The 23,562-nt window shown below is 43.1% G+C and overlaps 1 protein-coding gene across 4 annotated transcripts in view; it reads right to left on the bottom strand.

The window, feature by feature from the left end:
• The window catches only part of LOC118364567 (oxidation resistance protein 1-like), a 212,208-nt gene extending 189,133 nt beyond the window's left edge, over window positions 1-23,075 (bottom strand). For 3 of the 4 annotated variants that reach the window (XM_035746213.2, XM_035746216.2, XM_035746217.2), the window contains exon 1: window positions 22,930-23,074. The gene's annotated coding sequence lies outside the window, so the exon portion shown is untranslated. Of the gene's footprint in view, window positions 1-22,929 lie in introns of all 4 variants that reach the window. The other variant, XM_035746214.2, reaches the window with a different exon arrangement.
• Window positions 23,076-23,562: the final 487 nt, after the last annotated feature.

The raw sequence follows: 23,562 nt of genomic DNA, 5'->3' as shown, positions 1-23,562 counted from the left end.
CCACAGATAACACTGCTACTCCTACTGCTCTCTCCTCGTCCGCTCACGTGTTCTCGCACACCCTGAGAGCTTCTGGTCAGCGGGGTGGTGGCCCCGGGATCCTCATCTCTCCCAAGTGGTCATTCTCTCTTTCTCCCCTTACCCATCTGTCTATCGCCTCCTTTGAATTCCATGCTGTCACAGTTACCAGCCCTTTCAAGCTTAACATCCTTATCATTTATCGCCCTCCAGGTTCCCTCGGAGAGTTCATCAATGAGCTTGATGCCTTGATAAGCTCCTTTCCTGAGGACGGCTCACCTCTCACAGTTCTGGGCGACTTTAACCTCCCCACGTCTACCTTTGACTCATTCCTCTCTGCCTCCTTCTTTCCACTCCTCTCCTCTTTTGACCTCACCCTCTCACCTTCCCCCTACTCACAAGGCAGGCAATACGCTCGACCTCATCTTTACTAGATGCTGTTCTTCCACTAACCCCATTGCAACTCCCCTCCAAGTCTCCGACCACTACCTTGTATCCTTTTCCCTCTCGCTCTCATCCAACACTTCCCACACTGCCCCTACTCGGATGGTATCACGCCGTCCCAACCTTCGCTCTCTCTCCCCCCGCTACTCTCTCCTCTTCCATCCTATCATCTCTTCCCTCTGCTCAAACCTTCTCCAACCTATCTCCTGATTCTGCCTCCTCAACCCTCCTCTCCTCCCTTTCTGCATCCTTTGACTCTCTATGTCCCCTATCCTCCAGGCCGGCTCGGTCCTCCCCTCCCGCTCCGTGGCTCGACGACTCATTGCGAGCTCACAGAACAGGGCCCCGGGCAGCCGAGCGGAAATGGAGGAAAACTCGCCTCCCTGCGGACCTGGCATCCTTTCACTCCCTCCTCTCTACATTTTCCTCCTCTGTCTCTGCTGCTAAAGCCACTTTCTACCACTCTAAATTCCAAGCATCTGCCTCTAACCCTAGGAAGCTCTTTGCCACCTTCTCCTCCCTCCTGAATCCTCCTCCCTCCTGAATCCTCCCCCCCCCCTCCTCCCTCTCTGCAGATGACTTCGTCAACCATTTTGAAAAGAAGGTCGACGACATCCGATCCTCGTTTGCTAAGTCAAACGACACCGCTGGTTCTGCTCACACTGCCCTACCCTGTGCTCTGACCTCTTTCTCCCCTCTCTCTCCAGATGAAATCTCGCGTCTTGTGACGGCCGGCCGCCCAACAACCTGCCCGCTTGACCCTATCCCCTCCTCTCTTCTCCAGACCATTTCCGGAGACCTTCTCCCTTACCTCACCTCGCTCATCAACTCATCCCTGACCGCTGGCTACGTCCCTTCCGTCCTCAAGAGAGCGAGAGTTGCACCCCTTCTGAAAAAACCTACACTCGATCCCTCCGATGTCAACAACTACAGACCAGTATCCCTTCTTTCTTTTCTCTCCAAAACTCTTGAACGTGCCGTCCTTGGCCAGCTCTACCGCTATCTCTCTCAGAATGACCTTCTTGATCCAAATCAGTCAGGTTTCAAGACTAGTCATTCAACTGAGACTGCTCTTCTCTGCATCACGGAGGCGCTCCGCACTGCTAAAGCTAACTCTCTCTCCTCTGCTCTCATCCTTCTAGACCAGGGGTGTCAAAGTCAAATGGACGGAGGGCCAAATAAAAAATTTAGCTACAAGCCGAGGGCCGGACTGTTCGAATGTTCATTGAAAATTTTTAAATGACGCATATAGTCTAGTGAACCTAATTGAACCTACTGAAAACCTAACAAATATATTCCAATATGATCAGATAAATAAAGCAATATTTTCTTATGGCTCTGTCAGTAATCTTTAATTTTCAACAGACACAAAAGACAAATTTCCTTTATATAAAAATCCCCATAACATGAACATTAAATGAAAGAAACCGGTATTCAAGGCACCATCAGTAGCCTATATTTTCTATTTTAGCAAAAGTGGGCTAAATTTACTTCAAAGAAAAAAACAATAATAGCAATTTTCTATCATCCACTCAACTGAAATATTTTTTAAATATAATTGGATTGAAATACAATAAAATAAAGTGCAAAAATCTATTAATCAAAAACAACACTTTGTTTAAGGAGAAGTAACATGCAGTGAAAACAAATATTAAACTTTAACTTTTAAACTTGAACTGAGTAAAAACTCTAAATATGTGATTGCACAGTAATGTTCACTTGTTTGAGGTTGAGGGTGATACTTGGTGGTGTCCCATCTTTTCCACAAGTTCATCAATGTTCGGGGTAAGGCTCTGAGCTGAGGAAATCCTCAGAATTGAGTGGAGGTGTTCAGCAGTAAGTCGACTTCTGTGTGATGTTTTGTTCAAGTTCATCAAAGAAAACAGTTGTTCACACAGGTATGTGCTGCCAAACATAGACAACGTTTGAGCAGCCTGGATGCGCAGCTGGGGCATTGTGTCGGGGAGGAAACGGGCGAACTCCGCAGCACCCACTGCCGCATATTTTGCCCTCAGTGCATCATTGCATTGGAGGTCAATCAACTCCATTTGGAGGTTTGGTGGTGAGCTTTCCACGTCAACAGCAAATGGGTTACCGAGCAGTTCCAACCTGCTTTTTTGTGCTTCAAAGTCAGCAAATCGGCGTCGAAAGTCAGCGGCAAGCATACCTATTTTATCAGCCAACTGTGCGCTCGGGAACGCACTGGTAGAGAGCTTCTCTTTCATGGTCTGGCAGCTGGGAAAGTGGCTCAAATTTTCTTTCCGCATCTGCGTCTCCCACAGAGTCAGTTTGGTTTTAAATGCCTTCACTGTACTGTACATATCAGAGATGACACGATCCCGACCCTGCAGCTGCAAGTTCATTGCATTCAGATGACTCGTAATGTCACACAGAAAAGCCATTTCACACAGAAACATTTCGTCTCGGAGTTGTGTTGTGTCTTTCCCTTTGCTGTCCAAGAACAGACAAATCTCCTCACGAAGCTCGAAACATCTTTGAAGCACCTTTCCCTGGCTTAGCCATCGCACCTCTGTGTGATAAGGCAAATCACCATGCTCCGTTTCTAACTCCGTCAGAAATGCCTTGAACTGGCGGTGATTCAAACCTTTGGCTCTGATAAAGTTAACTGTGCGCGTGATGATGCTCATTACATGCTCCATTTTCAAGGCTTTACCGCACAACGCTTCCTGGTGTATGATACAATGATAAGCTGTCAGCTCACCTGTCGCGTTTTCCTCTTGCATCTTTTCCCGTATCTTCGCCACCAGTCCGCTCCTGTGTCCACACATCGCAGGTGCTCCGTCGGTTGTCAAACCCACGAGTTTTTCCCAAGGCAGCTCCATCTCATTTACACATCTTGACACCTCTTCATACAAATCATGCCCCGTAGTTGTGCCATGCATAGGACGTAAAGCCAAAAACTCCTCTGTCACGCTTAGGCTGGAGTCCACTCCGCGGATGAAAATTGACAACTGGGCAATGTCAGAAATGTCGGTGCTCTCATCCACAGCCAAGGAATATGCAATGAAATCTTTTCCCTTTTTCACAAGCTGCTCTTTTAGATTGATGGACAACTGGTCTACTCTCTCGGCAATGGTGTTTCTGCTCAGACTCACATTTAAAAAGAGTTGCCTTTTTTCTGGGCAAACTTCGTCACAAACTTTAATCATGCAGTTTTTGATGAAATCCCCTCCGTAAATGGCCGGGCTGATTTAGCGATCTCTTCTGCCAAAATAAAACTGGCCTTGACAGCAGCCTGGCCTTGTGATTTGGCTTTTTTGAACAGAGCCTGTCGAGATTTGAGGCCTCGTTTTAATTCCTCTGCCTTTTGTAGCCTTTGTTCCATGTCCATATTCTTGTTTTTGTCCGCGTGTTTCGTTTCATAATGTCGTCTCAGATTATACTCTTTCAGTACCGCCACACTTTCTCCACACAGAAGACACACAGGTTTTCCAGCTACCTCCGTGAACAAATACTCCGACTCCCACCTTGTTTGAAACCCCGGTTCTCAGTGTCCACCTTCCGTTTTGCCATTTTTGATGGGTATCTGAAAGTTAATTTTACTGTGATGCTGACAACTGCTGTGCCAATAAATATTGAAATGAAGCAGCCTACTGCTCGGTGCGTCACCGTTGCATTGTGGGAAATGTAGTATTGGTGCGTGTAAAAGATCTGCGGGCTGCCGGCTTGCTGCGGTCTGCGGGCCGGTTCTAATAATAAATCAAGATCATCCCAGGGGCCGTAAAAAACCTTCTCGCGGGCCGGATGTGGCCCGCGGGCCTTGACTCTGACATATGTGTTCTAGACCTATCGGCTGCCTTCGATACTGTGAACCATCAGATCCTCCTCTCCGAGTTGGGCATCTCCGGCGCGGCCCACGCTTGGATTGCGTCCTACCTGACAGGTCGCTCCTACCAGGTGGCGTGGCGAGAATCTGTCTCCTCACCACGCGCTCTCACCACTGGTGTCCCCCAGGGCTCTGTTCTAGGCCCTCTCTTATTCTCGCTATACACCAAGTCACTTGGCTCTGTCATAACCTCACATGGTCTCTCCTATCATTGCTATGCAGACGACACACAATTAATCTTCTCCTTTCCCCCTTCTGATGACCAGGTGGTGAATCGCATCTCTGCATGTCTGGCAGACATATCAGTGTGGATGACGGATCACCACCTCAAGCTCAACCTCGGCAATACGGAGCTGCTCTTCCTCCCGGGGAAGGACTGCCCGTTCCATGATCTTGCCATCACGGTTGACAACTCCATTGTGTCCTCCTCCCAGAGCGCTAAGAACCTTGGCGTGATCCTGGACAACACCCTGTCGTTCTCAACTAACATCAAGGCGGTGGCCCGTTCCTGTAGGTTCATGCTCTACAACATCCGCAGAGTACGACCCTGCCTCACACAGGAAGCGGCGCAGGTCCTAATCCAGGCACTTGTCATCTCCCGTCTGGATTACTGCAACTCGCTGTTGGCTGGGCTCCCTGCCTGTGCCATTAAACCCCTACAACTCATCCAGAACGCCGCAGCCCGTCTGGTGTTCAACCTTCCCAAGTTCTCTCACGTCACCCCGCTCCTCCGCTCTCTCCACTGGCTTCCAGTTGAAGCTCGCATCCGCTACAAGACCATGGTGCTTGCCTACGGAGCTGTGAGGGGAACGGCACCTCAGTACCTCCAGGCTCTGATCAGGCCCTACACCCAAACAAGGGCACTGCGTTCATCCACCTCTGGCCTGCTCGCCTCCCTACCACTGAGGAAGTACAGTTCCCGCTCAGCCCAGTCAAAACTGTTCGCTGCTCTGGCCCCCAATGGTGGAACAAACTCCCTCACGACGCCAGGACAGCGGAGTCAATCACCACCTTCCGGAGACACCTGAAACCCCACCTCTTTAAGGAATACCTAGGATAGGATAAGTAATCCTTCTCACCCCCCCCCTAAAAGATTTAGATGCACTATTGTAAAGTGGCTGTTCCACTGGATGTCATAAGGTGAATGCACCAATTTGTAAGTCGCTCTGGATAAGAGCGTCTGCTAAATGACTTAAATGTAAATGTAAAATAAATGTCTTCACTTTGTCATTATGGGATATTGCGGGTAGATGGGAAAAAATCTATTTAATCCATTTTGAATTAAGGCTGTAACACAACAAAATGCGGAATAAGTCAAGGGGTATGAATACTTTCTGAAGGCACTGATAATAAGAAGATATATAAATGTTGTTATTATACAACAGTTTCATCTCACATTCAGCACCGTGCTGTAATCTGTGAGAGAAAAGAGAAAAGTGGAGCAATTTCAAAGAGTTGCACAATTTAGTTTTGACTCATCCTCCATTGATCACAGTGTTGTAGAGCTTTAAAATGATTACCCAGAAAATGCTTTACGGATGAACTGGAGCCATATCTCTGAAAAATGTAAATAACGCTCAAGACTATCTTTCTGAAGGGCCAGGGGAAACAAAATCCTCCAACACACTTAAAAAAGGGTTTTAATATTGAACACACACACGCACGTACAAGACAGGCAGACAGGCAAGGAGACAGGCAGATACGCACAAAAACACAAACACATGTGTTGATCAGTTTCATAGCAGTTTACACCGTTTTCCTGACGTAATAGAAAGTGAAAGGTTGGTACTTAAACCAGAGAAACAGAGTGGTTGGAGATACAGTAACTAGGGACCTTGTCTGAGATAAGTGGTTTTCTTTCCCACATTCATTAATTAAGCCAGCCTTGTGTTTTAGTGAAACTATCTCCGAGCGGACCGAGTGTCCTGACAAACACAAACAGCAGACAGATAATGCATTGAAGAGAATCCCTTAGCAGCAAGACCTGCTAATACTATTTGAAATCATTTCAAATACTTTAGCTGTGCTCGACTCATCTTGCCTGTTGCAATGGAACCAAAATAAGTGCAAACCCCACCCACCTGACACTCTAGGCAGGCTAAAGCAAATACTCTATTTCAAATACTATTTGAACCCAGGCAGTGTGGGTAAACTGCACACAGGTAGACAGACAGGACAGCAGGTATTATTGTTGGTCGATAATACTGCTGGTCAGCACTTCTGTTGAAAGCTGCCTGGTGGACTGACCGAGGACACCCAACAGCCCAGTGGTTATGAGCCGGTTATAAGGTCTGTTATACTAAAGCCTGACAGAGGCTTGGATACAGATAGATCCTACTGTAAGCTAGTCACAACTGCAAGCTACAAACTCACAGGAATACAGTACCAACAAAGGGGACAAAACCATGTAAATATTGGTCACCCACACAGTGCTGTATGTGCATTGCTATCTAGTTTCATTGCTATCTCAATACCTTAGATACAAATTTAAAAGTTCAGGAATAAATAATACTCTTACAAAATGTTTTACATAGCCTTTATTAAAATGTCCTATAACATCTACATACTGTACGCTTGTTTATTCCATGTGTAACTCTATGTTGTTGTTTGTGTCGCACTGCTTTGCTTTATCTTGACCAGGTCGCAGTTGTAAATGAGAACTTGTTCTCAACCAGCTTACCTGGTTAAATAACGGTGAATTTTAAATTTAAAAAATGAGTTAGACCCATGTGCAGCAGTGTCCCAGTCCTATGTTCCCTCTCTCTCTCTCTCTCTCAATTCAATTCAATTCAATTCAAGGGGCTTTATTGGCATGGGAAACATGGTTACATTGCCAAAGCAATTGAAATAAACAATACAAAGTGAACAGTAAATATTACACTCACACAAGTTCCAAAATAATAAATGTCAATATACAGTGTTGTAGAAATGTGTAAATAGTTCAAGTACAAAAGGGAAAATAATGAAATATGAGTTGTATTTACAATGGTGTTTGTTCTTCACTGGTTGCTCTTTTCTTGTGTCAACAGGTCACACATCTTGCTGCTGTGATTGTACACTGTGGTATTTCACCTAATAGATATGGGAGTTTAATGTAATTGTTTTTGAATACTTTGTTGGTCTGTGTAATCTGAGGGAAATGTGTGTCTCTAATATGGTCCTACATTTGGCAGGAGGTTAAGAAGTTTTCACCTGTCACGTCCTGACCTTAGTTCCTTTTCTATGTCTCTGTTTTAGTTTGGTCAGGGCGTGAGTTGGGCATTCTATGTTTTTCTTCTATGTTTTGTATTTCTGCTTTTGGCCTGGTATGGTTCCCAATCAGAGGCAGCTGTCAATCGTTGTCTCTGATTGAGAACCATACTTACGTAGCCTGTGTTCCCACTATGATTTGTGGGTAGTTGTTTAGTGTTTAGTGTATGTCACCTGACAGAACTGTTTTGTTTCTTCCATTTGCTTTGTTATTTTGTTTTGTGTGTTCAGTCGAATAAATTAACATGGACACTTACCACGCTGCATATTGGTCCGATCCTTCCTACTCCTCCTCAGACGACGAAGAGATTCGTTACACCACCTCATTTTGTGGGCAGTTTGCATATAGCCTGTCTTCTCGAGAGCCAGATGTTGTATGCCTATAGCAAGGCTATGCTCTGTACATAGTCAAAGATTTCCTTAGTTTTGGGTCAGACACAGTGGTCAGGTATTCTGCTACTCTGTACTCTCTGTTTAGGGCCAAATAGCACTCTAGCTGCCACAGTTTATTTGTTAATTCAAGTAATTATCTTTTTGTTTTCTCATGATTTCGTTGTGTTGCTGTCCTGGGGCTCTGTGGGGTCTGTTTGTGGTCCCCAGGACCAGCTTGCTTTAGGGGACTCTTCTACAGGTTCATCTCTCTGTAGATGATGGCTTTGTTATGGAAGATTTGGGAATCGCCTCCTTCTAGGTGGTTGTAGAATGTAACGGCCCTTTTCTGGATTTTGATCATTAGCAGGTATCGGCCGAATTTTGCTCTGCATGCATTAATTGGTGTTTTACATTGTACACAGTTTCAATTTGGTGTTTTTTGTGAATTCTTGGTTGGTGAGCAGAACCCAGACCTCACAACTATACAGGGCAATGGGTTCTATAACTGATTCAAGTATTTTTAGCCAGATCCTAATTGGTACGTCAAATATTATGTTCCTTTTGATGGCATAGAAGGCCCTTCTTGCCTTGTCTTTCAGATCGTTTGTAGCTTTGTGGAAGTTGCCTGTGGCGCTGATGTTTAGGCCAAAGTATGTATGTAATTTGTATTTGTGGTCCTGGCAACTGGACCTTTTTTGGAACACTATTATTTTGGTCTTACTGAGATTTACTGTCAGGGCCCAAGTCTGACAGAATCTGTGCAGAAGATCTAAGTGCTTCTGTGAGCCCTTTGTTGGGGACAGAAGCTCTCTCTCTTTCTCTCTCTCTCTCCTTCTTTCGTTTACATTTCTCTCCCCCTCTAATTCATATCTAATACCCAGGCTCTGGCACACACAAGTGGGCACGCACTCACACACTAATAGAGGTCACATTAGCTTGGCAGGAAACACAAGGTGATTATGGAAATTCAGTCAATTACTGCAGACAGAGTAAACACCCTTTCCATCATTTTTGACTCCTATATTTATGTTTTCTTAATAGTTGTACAGTAGATGTATGAAGGCCGTTATTTTACAAGGGCATCTTATTTCCCTCTCCTGTGTGTGTGTGTGTGTGTGTGTGTGTGTGTGTGTGTGTGTGTGTGTGTGTGTGTGTGTGTGTGTGTGTGTGTGTGTGTGTGTGTGTGTGTGTGTGTGTGTGTGTGTGTGTGTGTGTGTGTGTGTGCGTGCATGTGGACTTGTTTAACTATACTTATGGGGACCAGAAGTAGTAAACAATAATAAACAAACAACATTTTTATATTTTGTTAGTCCCCACAAGGTCAAATGCTATTTTTAGGGGGTTTAGGGTTAATGTTAGGGTTAGAATTAGGTTTAGGAGCAAGGGTTAGGAGCAAGGGTTAGTTTTAATGTTATGAGCTAGGGTTAGGTTTAGGGTTAGGTTTAAGGTTAGGTTAGGTTTTTGGGTTACTGTTAGGGTTAGGTTTAGGGTTTGGGAAAATATGATTTTGAATGGGACTGAATTGTGTGTCCCCACAAGGTCAGATATACAAGACTGTGTGTGTGTGTGTGTGTGTGTGTGTGTGTGTGTGTGTGTGTGTGTGTGTGTGTGTGTGTGTCAACAACTGGATGTCAGAATAACTCAGTCAGCAAAAACGCCTCAGACTTGAGCCAGGAGACAACCAACCAACAACTGTCTATCCAGGCAATGGGATATAAAACATGTACATATCACAATATATATACAACATTAAATCATGTAGTTATAACACTAGAGAGAGAAGCAGACCAAAACATCAATTGTAGTGGCCTTAAGAGTTTGTCAATGTACAGTTGAAGTCAGAAGTTTACATACACTTAGGTTGGTGTCATTAAAACTCATTTTTCAATCACTCCACAAATTTCTTGTTAACAAACTATAGTTTTGTGCATGACACAAGTCATTTTTCCAACTATTGTTTACAGACAGATTATTTTACTTATAATTCACTATATCACAATTCCAGAGGGTCAGAAGTTTACATACACTAAGTTGACTGTGCCTTTAAACAGCTTGGAAAAATCCAGAAAATGATGTCATGGCTTTAGGAGCATCTGATAGGCTAATTGACATAATTTGAGCCAATTGGAGGTGTACCTGTGGATGTATTTCAAGGCCTACCTTCAAACTCAGTGCCTCCAAATCAGCCAAGACCTCAGAAAAATAATGTCCAAACTCCTGAAGGTACCACGGTCTTCTGTACAATAGTACGCAAGTATAAACACCATTCTCCCCTCAGCAGCCTCCACTGGCCTAGATAAATAGGCTAAAAGCCAGTGATGTTTGACAATTATAATGTAGGATAATTAACATGAACTTTTGAAGGCTTGATTCTCTTGACATACTCGAGGCACGGTTCGTTCTGATCAAATGGTCAGAAGAGCAGAGAGAAAGGCCAGTGACTGTAGCACACTGCACACATCAGCCACCTTGCAAGGCAATCAGCATTTTGAAACTATTTAACCATAAACCTAACTGTTTAAAACCTGGTTTTATTTCATTTTAAATCAGACCATATGTTGAGGGAATTATTTTATAAACACTTCCTTGTATCATTGAAACCAGAATTTTCTATTGTTCTTTTGGTTTTCAAATCAACTTTCTTTCATTGTCCAGCAGGCATATTAGCAACCCATGTTAGTTAGCCATATTAGCAACCCATGCTAGTTAGTCATATTAGCAACCCATGCCAGTTAGTCATATTAGCAACCCATGCTAGTTAGTCATATTAGCAACCCATGCTAGTTAGTCATATTAGCAACCCATGCTAGTTAGTCATATTAGCAACCCATGCTAGTTAGTCATATTAGCAACCCATGCTAGTTAGTCATATTAGCAACCCATGCTAGTTGGTCATATTAGCAACCCATGCTAGTTGTTGCATCTTTAGATCTCCCCTCTTACTACATTTCTGACAGATATTTTCATCTATGTCACATGAAACCGCTTGCATGTGCGGTGCACATTTTAGAACAGTGTGTTCCCGCTAATTGCATTTTGGAACATTTGCGCATAGCCTACTGCCGTGTGCGCATGCGCTGTGCTTCTAATGTGAACAAATAATAGTTTATTAATATTCTGAGCTAAACGTTCTGATCTGTTGCCTTAGCGTCATTGTTTTCTTTTAAAAAATGTATGTACAGTATCTGTAGGAATTTTGGATCTATCGTTCCAGAACTGTCCCAGAGTTTGTTTGAACTGCCCCAGAGTCACGGGGACAATGGGACACCCGTCATTTCGAGCCCTGACTACATACCCAGAGAGAAAGCACATTGTTGGATCCCTCTCTCTGAACCTGTTGGATGGTTATTTCTCAGTTTCTCTCCCTTGCTGCGTTGGCTCTAGTTATGATTGGTAGGACTGGGGGCAGTCAGGATACAACGAACAAGGAAAACAATAATGAGGGAGAAGTAAGTAGCTAGCTAGTTAATTAGTTTGTTGTTCTCACATCACTTGTCATGACTGCCTGCTGCAGCATTCTCTCAACACCCAATGACTGTGCTCAACACACACCCCTCCGGCCATTCCCCTCCCTCCTTCCCTCCACTCACTGACTCACTGACTGACTGACTGACTGACTCACTGACTGACTCACTGACTGACTCAGCAATAGCCTGCCTCACTGCCTGATAGTCAGCAGTAGTAGGTCACAGTGAAATTAATTCAGATATTTTTAAAGAGAAATGCCATGACGTCTGTGGTGCAATTTATAAATAGCCCAAAATCACAACCCGCAACCAATACAGTCTCACGCACGACATCGTTTTCAAAGTAGCCTAATTTGACGGGAAAACCGCGGACATGGCAACCCTGGCACGGTTTTGCTTCACGCTGTTACAGTGTGGTAGCCAGGGGTTCAAAACAGTGGAGAAGTTGAGCCTCACACTTCAACACTCTTAAGAGTCTACCTTTAACCTAATAAAAGCTGTTCTGTAGGAATGAGGTTTGTGCATCCTTTTATATTATCACAGCATATTGGCTGGCTTTGATTGGCCTGCCAATATTGTTATTCTCAGACCATGTTATATAAAAAAAACTTGAGCTTTGATTACAAAATAAATCAGTTGCTGTATGACTTGTGAGGCATAGCTGAGCATAAATTGAAATAATTTGCTTTATTATTTTACTGGACTGGTAGTAAGTCTCAGCGGAGGGAGGGAGAGAGCAGCAGTAGAGATCTGTATATAATGATGAGATGCTCAAGTCTCTGCCCTAACAACGGGAGTCGTTGTCCCAAAGGCAGGAAAGCAGGCAATAAGCTTAGGTACAAAATAAGCCCATTATTTTGGACAGATTTTGGCAAGCGTGAAACCCCTCGCTTCACCTTGTCCTCTCTGGCAGCAGTCCCTGCTCTCTCCTTTCCTCCGGTGAGACTGACCAGAGAGAGGGGACACCGTCCTCCACCTGATGGCTAAACTTGAGTCGCACCGCATCATTTCTGCCTTATGCACAAATTAGTTCCTATGATCAGAAAAAGTTCAATATTCCTCAATATTAAAATAGACATGATGAGCTGCTAATAATAAAAAATGCAGGGCTATCGATACACTTGGCTACTCATTCATTGCAGAAGCAGTGAGAGTGGAAGTAGGGAGAAGAGCGTTTTATGTATTTAAAAGTGTTGAATAAAAACATAAACATTATGTTCTTCTTCTTTGACAGTCTCTCTGTCCCTTCAGACAAATGAAATGGTTCAAAATGGGAACACTGCCTACCCAGCATGCACAGGGCTTCTGAATTGAGTGCACTTCCGACAACCGCGCAAGACAAATAAATACAAATTAATAGGAACTTTATCCTTGGCTTTTCTACAATGTTTGGTGATCAACTAGGAATGCCTTGGTGACCACTGATCTAGGGTTTGTGTTACAGCCAGCCACTATGTCTTTGTCCCAAATGGCAACCTATTCGCTACATGGTGCACTACTTTGGACCAGAGCCCTATATAGGGAAAATGGTGCCATTTGGGATGTATCCTATGACTGTTTTTTTTAACCCTTTTTCCTCCCCAATTTAATGGTATTCAATTGGTAGTTACAGTCTTGTCTCATCCCTGCAACTCCCATACGGACTTGGGAGAGGCGTGCATCCTCCGAAACACAACCCAGCCAAGCCACACTGCTTCTTGACACAATGCCTGCTTAACCTGCCAGCTTAACCTGGAAGCCAGCCACACCAGTCAGAAGAAACTCCATCCACCTGGCAACCATGTCAGCATGCATAGCGACCCAGCCTGCCACAGGAGTCACTAGAGCACGATGGGACAAGAACATCCCTCCCCACCAAACTATCCACTAACCCGGACGACGCTGGGCCAATTGTGCACCGCCCTATGGGTCTCCCGGGCGCCGCCGGCGACAGAGCCTGGACTCAAACCAGAATCTCTAGTGGCACTGCTTGCACTGTGATGCAGTGCCTTAGACCACTGCACCATTCAGGAGGCCTACATCCTATGACTGTTTATTGCCAAGTCAGTATAATAAGGTTGAAGAATTACCCCTTCAAATGAAACACATACTGTATAAAGCTACATGCTTGAGTCATTTAATAGGTTATAAACTACTATTTGAACACAATCCAATAATGATGTATTGAATTGTGAACCTGTAAAGACACATTGTGAGCGTTTACATAACAGCTCTGCTAATCTGGATCATAATACAGGAGTTTAACAGCAATGTGAACATGTCTGCCAAAAGTGGACTTATGTGGACGTTTAGCTAAACTCAAAAGCAAAAACAATATAACGTTGTTTTTTTTAACGCTAAACTATAGTGGAAAATTCTTTAAGAATGAAGACACATGAAACTGTATTTAAATAAACCTGCCATGTATTTTTCAGAGAAACAAAAGGTGGAAAAGCGACTAAATCCTCATTGGGGTCACACGGTGAAAGCATACTGTGCTAGAAAGCAGAATGATGCATCTTTGAATTCTACAAGGTTGATAGGTCATTCAAAAACAGCATTCTCTATTATTCATCCTCTACGAGCACACAGTGTTGTTTTATTGGTGCTAAGTTAATTCATGTTATCCCCGTGAGTGTTATGTTCAGACCAAAGCAACGTCTTCGAGAATGGTTGATGGGTCTTATTCTGAAGGAGACATGACAGCAGTGTCAATGACTGAGCCTACGGTGTGGACAGCTAGCTTCCCCCCTCCTCTAGGTACATTGACTTCAATACAAAACCTGTGAAGCTCATGGTTCTCACCCCTTCCATAGTCTTATACAATAATTATGACAACTTCCAGAGGACGTCCTCCAACCTATCAGAGCTCTTGCATCATGAATTGACATATGGTCCACCCAATCAAAGGATCATAAAATTAATCTAGTACTGAAAGCATAGACTGCAGCGCATAAAATGTGGTGAGTTGTTGACTCAAATTGAGAGAGAGAAAATAGTTGAACAGTTTTGAACAAATCAATTTCTTCAAAAATGAAGGAGATTCGAGAGAGAGAGAGATTTGGTCATTATTTTTCACTTTCAGTTTCACTTACTCAAACACCCAGCTCCGACAGATGGATGCTAAGTTAGCTAGATGGCTATGACTATCCAACACAACACTGGAACCCTTCCAAGTTAAGGTAAGCTTTTGGTTTTACTCATTTATTGCCACCTGGGCCAGCCGGTGTAATTGCTAAACTGCTTACTGACTGTACACTGTACTGTACTGCATGATTGTAGTGCATTTACTAACGCATTAGTTCTATTAGCTATGTTGGATATGATGTTATTTTAGCTAATATGGTGCAACAATGTAGGCAGTGTGTAGAGGTTATGATATGGTTTGGCTTTAAAGTTATTTTTGCCTGATCTTATACAGCTGATGTGTTGTGCATTGAAGTCCACAAACATAGGGAAAAGGTGAGAAGAAGGCGTATTGATGCGAGAAGGAATAGAACGTGGCTGCTATGAAAGTGAACTGTGTTTACATGTGATACGGGGTGTATTCATTCCGCCAATTCTGCTGAAAAACGTTTCTTAAACGAAAGAAAACTGAACGAAACGGGGATAAACCCAAATTTGTCCAATACAAACTCTAATTTGCAACTGTTGGACTAATGAATACACCCTAAACCTGTGTGCACCTACGTTGTAAACTTTCAATCATAGGCTAGGTTGTAGCAACCTCATGATAGGTATAGGGACAATTCTAGTTAAATGTAGTAGCCTAAACTTATCGATGTTACATTGAACTGGATGAATGGAATATGAATGACTATGAATATGCTATAATAGAAATAAGGCCATGCTCATGGGGGGGAAAATGGTCCCCCCTCATCATAAACGGCACCGACCGCCACTGGTGGATACTGGGATGGAGCTGGAGATAATGAATGAGGTTGGAAAGTAATGACATTCTCCATTGAGCTTGCTTTTTAGTCCAGGACTAGGCTTAACGTGTGTCCAGGAAACTGCCCCTTAAAGATCAACAGCAAAAAAAGATTCAAGAATGATTTTAAGAATGTGATAGCGCTATTTGTATTTTCCACTAAACAACCCCACAGACAGACAATGTTTTGCATGTCTGCAGTCCAGTTTTCAAGGTTAAGGGTTTTCAAGAAGCAAAATGTCACTTTGATATGACAAGTGACACTTTGATTCTTGAAAGTTCAATATCTTGAAAACTTAACTACTGGCATGCAAAACATTATGGGACTGTATTAACTATGGATTAATGAATCAAATACACAAATAATGTTTTGAGTGTATTATTTCAGCACAGCAGGGTCAGACAGACACATGCCCACTACAGTATATCTATTACCAGTCCTTGGTGCTCTGATAACGACACGGTTGTTTTTAATTAATTATTCAACTCATGTCTTTGACCTAGAGTAGGTCTGGATGGGATTGACACCAACAACACAGGCCTACTAGGAGGGCCTTCTCAAGTCAATCCTGCTATTTCAGTCTACTAGTTGTATGTATCTATGGTTACTTTAAATACATGGTTTATACTCTCTTTCTATGTCTAAGGTCAAATCACTGACTGATGTCCCTACAGGTAGGTTCACAGTTCAACAAATGTTTTCTTCTTCTTAAATTTATACAAATGATTCCAACTGTCTATTGATGCTGTGGAACGTTCTACTTTGCTGTATGTAGATTCAGAGATCAGATCTCTGGTAGGGACAAAGCCAATCATTGGAGTTCAGCCCTCGAGACACAGTCATCATTGGAGTTCAGATCTCTAGACATAGCCAATCATTGGAGTTCAGATCTCTAGACACAGCTAATCATTGGAGTTCAGATCTCTAGACACAGCCAATCATTGGAGTTCAGATCTCTAGACACAGCCAATCATTGGAGTTCAGATCTCTAGACACAGCCAATCATTGGAGTTCAGATCTGTAACTAGGGACACAACCTCAGCTGTAGACATAGAGCAGCAGTAGCTCCTGGCAAGGTGGTAGGACACTGTCATTGCAAGTTAGAGACATCAACTCAGTACAGGCTGACTCATTATACAAAATGATATTAAACTGACAGGGACAAATGCTCTTGGGGCCTACTTCCATCAAATTAATTGTTTGATTTGTTCCAAAAGCATGATTCAATTGGTTGGTGAAGCCATAGAAAGCAGAACTGAAGGCTCTGAGGACGTTTCATTTTGGTTAAGTGCTGCGCGATTCATGACAACACGGTTGACGGCCAGCATTACAACATCAACCCATCATGTTACTGTACGTAACACCAGCCTGTGATTTATCATGGCAGCTATCTGTCATATTAATCATCAGGTTCACCAAGAGTCTACACAATTTAGTTAATTATATGCGCCCTTACAGGTGGACTCAGCTAGATGACTTTGCATACACCAAGTAAAGACATAGCGGGTCAATTTCCGCAACAACTAAGAGCGTTGAAGTGTGAGGCTAAACTTCTTCGCTGTTTTGGTCCCATAGGGTACCATTATAGCCTAGATAGTCTGTCTATAGGCTGAGGCCTGGCAGAGGGTGAGTGACCGGTACAGGCCGGTCTGGGAGTGGCTGTGGGGTCAATGGGCTGGGTTTACATAAGCTTGGCTGTGCTTAATCCTCTGTAAGCCACAACTATTCCCATGATGCGGTTTACTGTGGGCTGTACGTAGTATGTATGTAAAGCTGTTATAAACCCTGCCTGTCTGTCATAACTCAAGTAACACAAAGCTGGTTATTTCTGTATAGAGCTATTGTCTATAGAGCTTGTGGTCATTAATGCATGGTCTGTTGAGATGAGAGATTCAGATGAGTTGAGGGTCAGATGAGTTGAGGGATTCAGATGAGTTAAGGGATTGAGTTGAGGGATTCAATTGTTATTTTTGTCGAGCAATTGGTTCGCAGTGGATGGCATCTACTGTATCCCTTTTTGATATTTGTGTCAACCTGACGGTTGTCTGGGTCGGCAGGTAGCCGAGTGGTTAGAGCATTGGGGAAATAACCAAAAAGTTGCTTGATCGAATCCCCGAGCTTACAATGTAAAAATATTTTGTTCTGCCTCTGAGCAAGGCAGTTAACCCACTGTTAACCCCAAGACATGGATGTTGATTAAGGCAGCCCCCTACACCTCTCTGATTCAGATTAAATTTGGAAGAAAAATTTCAGTTGAATACATTCAGTTGGACAACTGACTAGGTATCCCCTTTCCCTTAAATGTGGTTTCTTCTCTATCCCCAAGGTTTTCAAAAACTGAGACGTGTTAGGGGGTTTAAAGCCAGAAGGCTCATGAAGCAATAATGCGAGAATGCCTTTCTTGTAAATGCTTTTGTCACAGAGAAAAAATTAAATGTGCATTTCCTGTAATCGAAACAGAAAGCAGTTGCTTTCTTTCATTCAGTCACTTCTCTTGTCATTATTTGAGTGCTTTTCTTGCTGTTTTAATGTCTCGCTCCCCATCCCTCTAAGTAAAATTGAACTGCTCTTTTCATTAGGATAAAACACAGCAGCAAGCATCATGACTCAACACGGAAAAAGCAGTCGAAAGTAAATCCTTTAATCTAGCACTTTCAGTGTTGGCAAAAGAGCAGAATCCTAACGCACAGTCAGACAGTGACCAACATTGGCACAGGGTTGCTGTCTTACCAAATAACATCATATGGAATTCTGCAGAACATTTTAGGTCAAGCACAGGTGCACTGGTAATAAAAACGTTGATTGATTGGTTGACTGACTGATTGATTGAAATGTATTGAACAGCAGCATACCACCCTGCATACCACTGCTGGCTTGCTTCTGAGGCTAAGCAGGGTTGGTCCTGGTCAGTCCTTGGATGGGAGACCAGGTGCTGCTGGAAGTGGTGTTGGAGGGCCAGTAGGAGGCACTCTTTCCTCTGGTCTAAAAAATATCCCAAGTGACCCTGTGTAGGGTGCCGTCTTTTGGATGGGATGTTAAACGGGTGTCCTGACTCTGAGGTCATTAAAGATCCCGTGGCACTTGTCGTAAGAGTAGGGGTGTTAACCCCGGTGTCCTGGCTAAATTCTCAATCTGTCTGGCCCTCAAACCATCACGGTCACCTAATAATCTCCCGTTTACAATTGGCTCATTCACCCCCCCTCTCCCCTGTAACTATTCCCCAGGTCGTTGCTGTAAATGAGAACGTGTTCTCAGTCAACTTACCTGGTAAAATAACAGATTTTTAAAAATGGCGTAGCCCACAGGATTTTACAGTCCAGTGGTTCTCACTCGTACACTCAGAGGATTAAAAACCCAGCAGGACAATCCTAATGCATCTATGTTTAATCATCGTCTAAGAGTGGAAGCTGGAGCTGATGATCATTGAATAGTATTGCCTGACGTGGTGTCTATAAATCCCTGTCTGCAAGGGAGTAGGAGCTGGGGGGGGAGGACATGTCCCCTTCAAGTGTTAGAAGCAGGAGTGAAAAACAGTAAATGTTTTGAAGCCAAGAACACTTGCTAGCTACAGAATTACTTGCACAATCACTGTCTTAGTCTTCATCATAGGGTATCAAGTTCACAATGCCACCAGTCAAGAAGAGAGAAAAGATAGGACATAAGAGTTTTTTTTTTCAAAGATGTGCAAAGGACTGTAAGGTTCTTGGCAACAGCACACACCACCCCTGGCAAACTAGTTGGTCAATTTGAGTGCTTTCAACTTAGATGTCTTTCATTTCATCAGAGATTATGGGTCATGAAGGTGTGTTCCATGTGTTAAGACTTTGTTTGGTGTTATCAGTGACAACCATGAACAGACAGACAGTCTGAGAGGAAGGGAGAGAGAGGCCACAAACCAACAGGTACGATACTGAGAAGTGACTCTCCATGCTCATAAAGTTAATAGGCTGATGATCTGTGTGAATCAGCCTGAATGATCTTATATGATCTCTGATGAAATGATAGCAGCTTAAGTCTAGAGGGTGTATTGGATGTGTTAACTTCTTCCAGGAGCGAGGCAGCCATGATGATATTATATTTTTGATAATTGTGTAGAGTGGCGATTGATTAATTTCAGTATGACCATTCATGCCTACTTTCTTTTATTAAAACAGTTTTTAACTGTGTATGTTGCTGGTTATTATTACAGTATAATAACTGAAGTTTCAAACCATACAGAATATAGAGTAGCAGTAGTAACAACCTAACAGTTAGAAAATAGAAAATGAATCAAATAGTAGCAGAGAGTACAACATGGTAGTTTAATTACATATATGCATATTAACAGTAACACTGGTATTCAGTATAGTATGAATGGCCCTGGTCTTTAGACTGATTGGACTGTACCAGTGTAAGTGCCCCTCTGCAAGGCCCCTCTTAGCCCTGTACATTTTCCCATCTGTAAATTAAGATTTGTCTGTATCCTTTTCTCAAAAGTCACTAGAAATGAGCATTTAATACCTGTTTCCCCCCCCCAAAAAATCCCTGTAGAAAAATACCTATGCCCCTGCCTGTTTGTCACATTATCTGAATGAGGTGATGGTTACCTGTGAGCCTAAAGTCATGCTTTTGTAGCTCCTATGCTTTCTCTACATGCTTTCAGTTGTTTTTTGACTTGCATTCCTGATTCAATTGTCAACTGCTCAAGGTAGTTTTCACGGCTATAGTGCCTTTAGTGATGATTTAGGCCTACTGTTGTCATTTCAGCTCTGAGAAATGAGAATGCTTCCAATTTCATAGACAGGGAGTCGGATAATAATAACCCATTTTGTACCAGGCAGCGTTCAGTGGTCTGCATTCCAAATGTCACCCTATTCCATAAATATAGCACTACTTTTGGGTAAAAAGGAGTACACTGCATAGGGAATATGATGCCATTTGGGATGCACCCCACTGAGAGTAGGTGTTTTAATCAAGTCTAGCAAGAGCATGCATAATCACAGCACATTGACTCGCGACTCAGGATGGAAGGTGCGTTAGCCCCATACAATTACTTACTCTTATATTATACCAATGTCTGAAATGACTTATCTTGTTAACTAAAGCATGATTGGATCTAAACATCTTCCAATTGGAATTGCATGAGCTGAAGTCAATTATCCATTTGAGGTCAAGAGGAATTGGTTTTAGAGTTGAAGATGCACGATGCAGAAATAGCTCCCCCATTTACTGGTTGCAGAAATTCTAATGGTTCGCCTAATTTCAGTTTGTGACAAAACATGCAAGTATAGTGTAGAGAATCATTGTATTTTCAGCTGGTGTACAAAACAGAAAGTAAAAGACACAAAAACAAAACTTAAGAAGAGGAAGCATAGAAATAGGGCATATAGAATATATCTACTCTATCCCTCATCCTCCCTCCCTCAGGACCCGAACCCTAGTACCATGCCTCAGGACTACCTGGCCTGATGACTCCTGGCTGTCCCCAGTCCACCTTGTTGTGCTGCTGCTCCAGTTTCAACTGTTCTGCCTGGGGCTATGGAACCCTGACCTGTTCACCGGACGTGCTACCTTGTCCAGGACCTGCTGTTGTCCACCCTCTCTCTCCCCCTTCACTCTCTCTACCACACCTGCTGTCTCGACCTCTGAATGCTCAACTATGAAAAGCCAACTGACATTTACTCCTGAGGTGCTGACCTGTTGCACCCACTACAACCACTGTGATTATTATTAGACCCTGCTGGTCATCTATGAATGTTTGAACATCTTGAAGAACGATCTGGCCTTAATGGCCATGTACTCCTAAAACCTCACCCGGCACAGCCAGAAGAGGACTGGCCACCCCTCAGAGCCTGGTTCCTCTAGGTTTCTTCCTAGGTTCTTGCCTTTCTTGGGAGTTTTTCCTAGCCACTGTGCTTCTACATCTGCATTGCTTGTTGTTTGGGGTATTAGGCTGGGTTTCTGTATAAGCACTTTGTGACATCTGCTGATTTAAAAACGGCTTTATAAATAAAATGTGATTAATTGAATGACTTGCTTTCAATGACAATGATAGATTGATAAAACACATTTCCAAAAGTTACATATTGCAGCTTTAGGCTGATAGATGGTATAACATTTGAATTAGTGTTATTTAAATGACTAAAATATGTATTTTTTTTAGTTGTAAAGATTACATTATGTATCTTATACTTGAATGGTAGCGATGCTTGCAATGTTGACTCATGTTAACAGACCCCTATCTGAACTATCCACTAACCGTAACTCTACAGTGGCAAATTGTTGCGGATCAAGAGTTGCAGTAGTTTGTTGACAGTTTGAGTAGCCCAGCTAAAGATCATCTATAGCACGTGTCAAACTCATCCCACTGAGGGCCTAGTGTCTGAGGGTTTCCGCTCCACTCTTGTCATTGATTGATGAATTAAGGTCACTGATTAGTAATGAACTCCCCTCACCTGGTTGTCTAAGTCTTAATTGAAAGGAATAACCAAAAAACCAGCAGACACTATGCCCTCCATGGAATGAGTTTGACACCCCTGATCTATAGGGACTATCCAAATGAAGTGTTACTGTGACCAAGGTCTGTCTGCCCTTGTGGTGCTTGTCTTGACCTTGAGTCTTGAGTTCCTTAGTGGAACCGGGGCAATGCCATGGCATGGGGTGCATGTAGAAAAGAAATAACCAATGACTGAAACAAACACATACTGTACAAGTTCCATGCATGTCACATGTTCAGCTGCTGGCTACCTTGATGCATTATGCAGCCCGATTGCTGTGGATGGATATTATCTCTATAAAGAGTGGCAGGCAGATGGCTATAATTAGGGCGAATTAGTGTTTAAGACAGACGGACAGACAGCCAGGCAAACAGACAGACAGTGATGAGTAATGTGTATGGAGGCAGGCATCATTCATCACATTCCTCACCGAATGCTTTCCATAGATAACTTTCTATCCAGTCTCCCACCGTGAATTATTGAACTGACATTAAAACTTGTGTCTATAGGACTAGGAATAATAGGGGATTGCATAATTGCACATAACGTTACAATTGTAATACAATCACATGTTCACGTGTCACATGTAGGTATGTAGTAACATGTATCGTGTTATTATTATGTCCCGGTTCCCGTGTCATCCTTTTTACAGCTTATACTTCACATACCAGCCTGCTTCGAGGCTGCTGGACAATTATATACAGTACTAGTATGGCTACTGTACAGGCTATAGCATAAACTATCATCTCTTCAGAAACAATGACAGTCTCTCTCATCAAACAAGTTGATACCGCGCGCGGCATTCTGAAGAATATACGTACTGAACAGACATTTTTTGTGTACCAAATGTGGTGGTTCAATGTCAAGACTGTTACCTGTCTTTTAACTGGTAATGCAGATATGTGCGTGCGTGCACTGTTCAGCTGTTTTCTCAAAGCTCTGTGAGGGGTTGTATATAACATGTTTATTAGTGAACAACATGTCAATGCATGAATATACATAAATTGCGGGAATAAATATATTTCCATGTATAAAAGATAACTCTCCAAAATATAAATCGGTGTGTGCATCGTTTCAAAAACATCACACGCGATTGCCTACGCGTCAGTCCCACAATAAAACAACAAACTCTCGTCGTTACTTACTTTCAGAAGGGAGCTCGTGCAATGACCCGGGTTCAGTTGTTTACAAACATTCTCAGTGATGTGAAACAGAATTCAATCTTCTTAATTATTCTTCAAGCGTGCAGCATCATAGCAGAAAGTAGGTATAGTTGCAGACATGCGGAGTAATTTGACCCCCTCATAATAGAAACTACCATCACGAAGAGGAGGAGCAGGGGAGGATAGGATCAAACCAACACCGATACAACTCTGCCCTATAGCAACAGGAGGGAGGCGTTGGAGGAGAGAGATATTGCAAACTGGTTGTGACGAAGCTGATTGGATAGGAGGGGAAATTACAACACGTCAATTGTTCATCATACCAAAACAGTAGCGACCTATTAATTTATCAGACTATGAGACAAGAGAGCTGATGTCTGTGTGAAGGAATTTAGAGCAGATAGACAGTGGTGGTCAATTCAGAGAAGAAAGCAGGGGTTCTAGTGATGGATGGGGGGAGAGATGGAGGCATGGGGGAAGGGGGAAGGATGATGCATGCCATGGACAGCCAGGCTCCAGTGTGTTGGCAGCTTTCCTTCTGGGACACAGCAGGGGACTGCTCTGTCACTGTCACTGCCGCAAAGCTGTCTCAAAGACTTCAGTGAGTTAGTTACT

This window comes from Oncorhynchus keta, chromosome 31, assembly GCF_023373465.1.
Source record: "Oncorhynchus keta strain PuntledgeMale-10-30-2019 chromosome 31, Oket_V2, whole genome shotgun sequence".
Classification (NCBI taxonomy): domain Eukaryota; kingdom Metazoa; phylum Chordata; class Actinopteri; order Salmoniformes; family Salmonidae; genus Oncorhynchus; species Oncorhynchus keta.
Note: the sequence above shows the minus strand (reverse complement) of the source record. Positions and strands in the feature narration are given on the sequence as shown.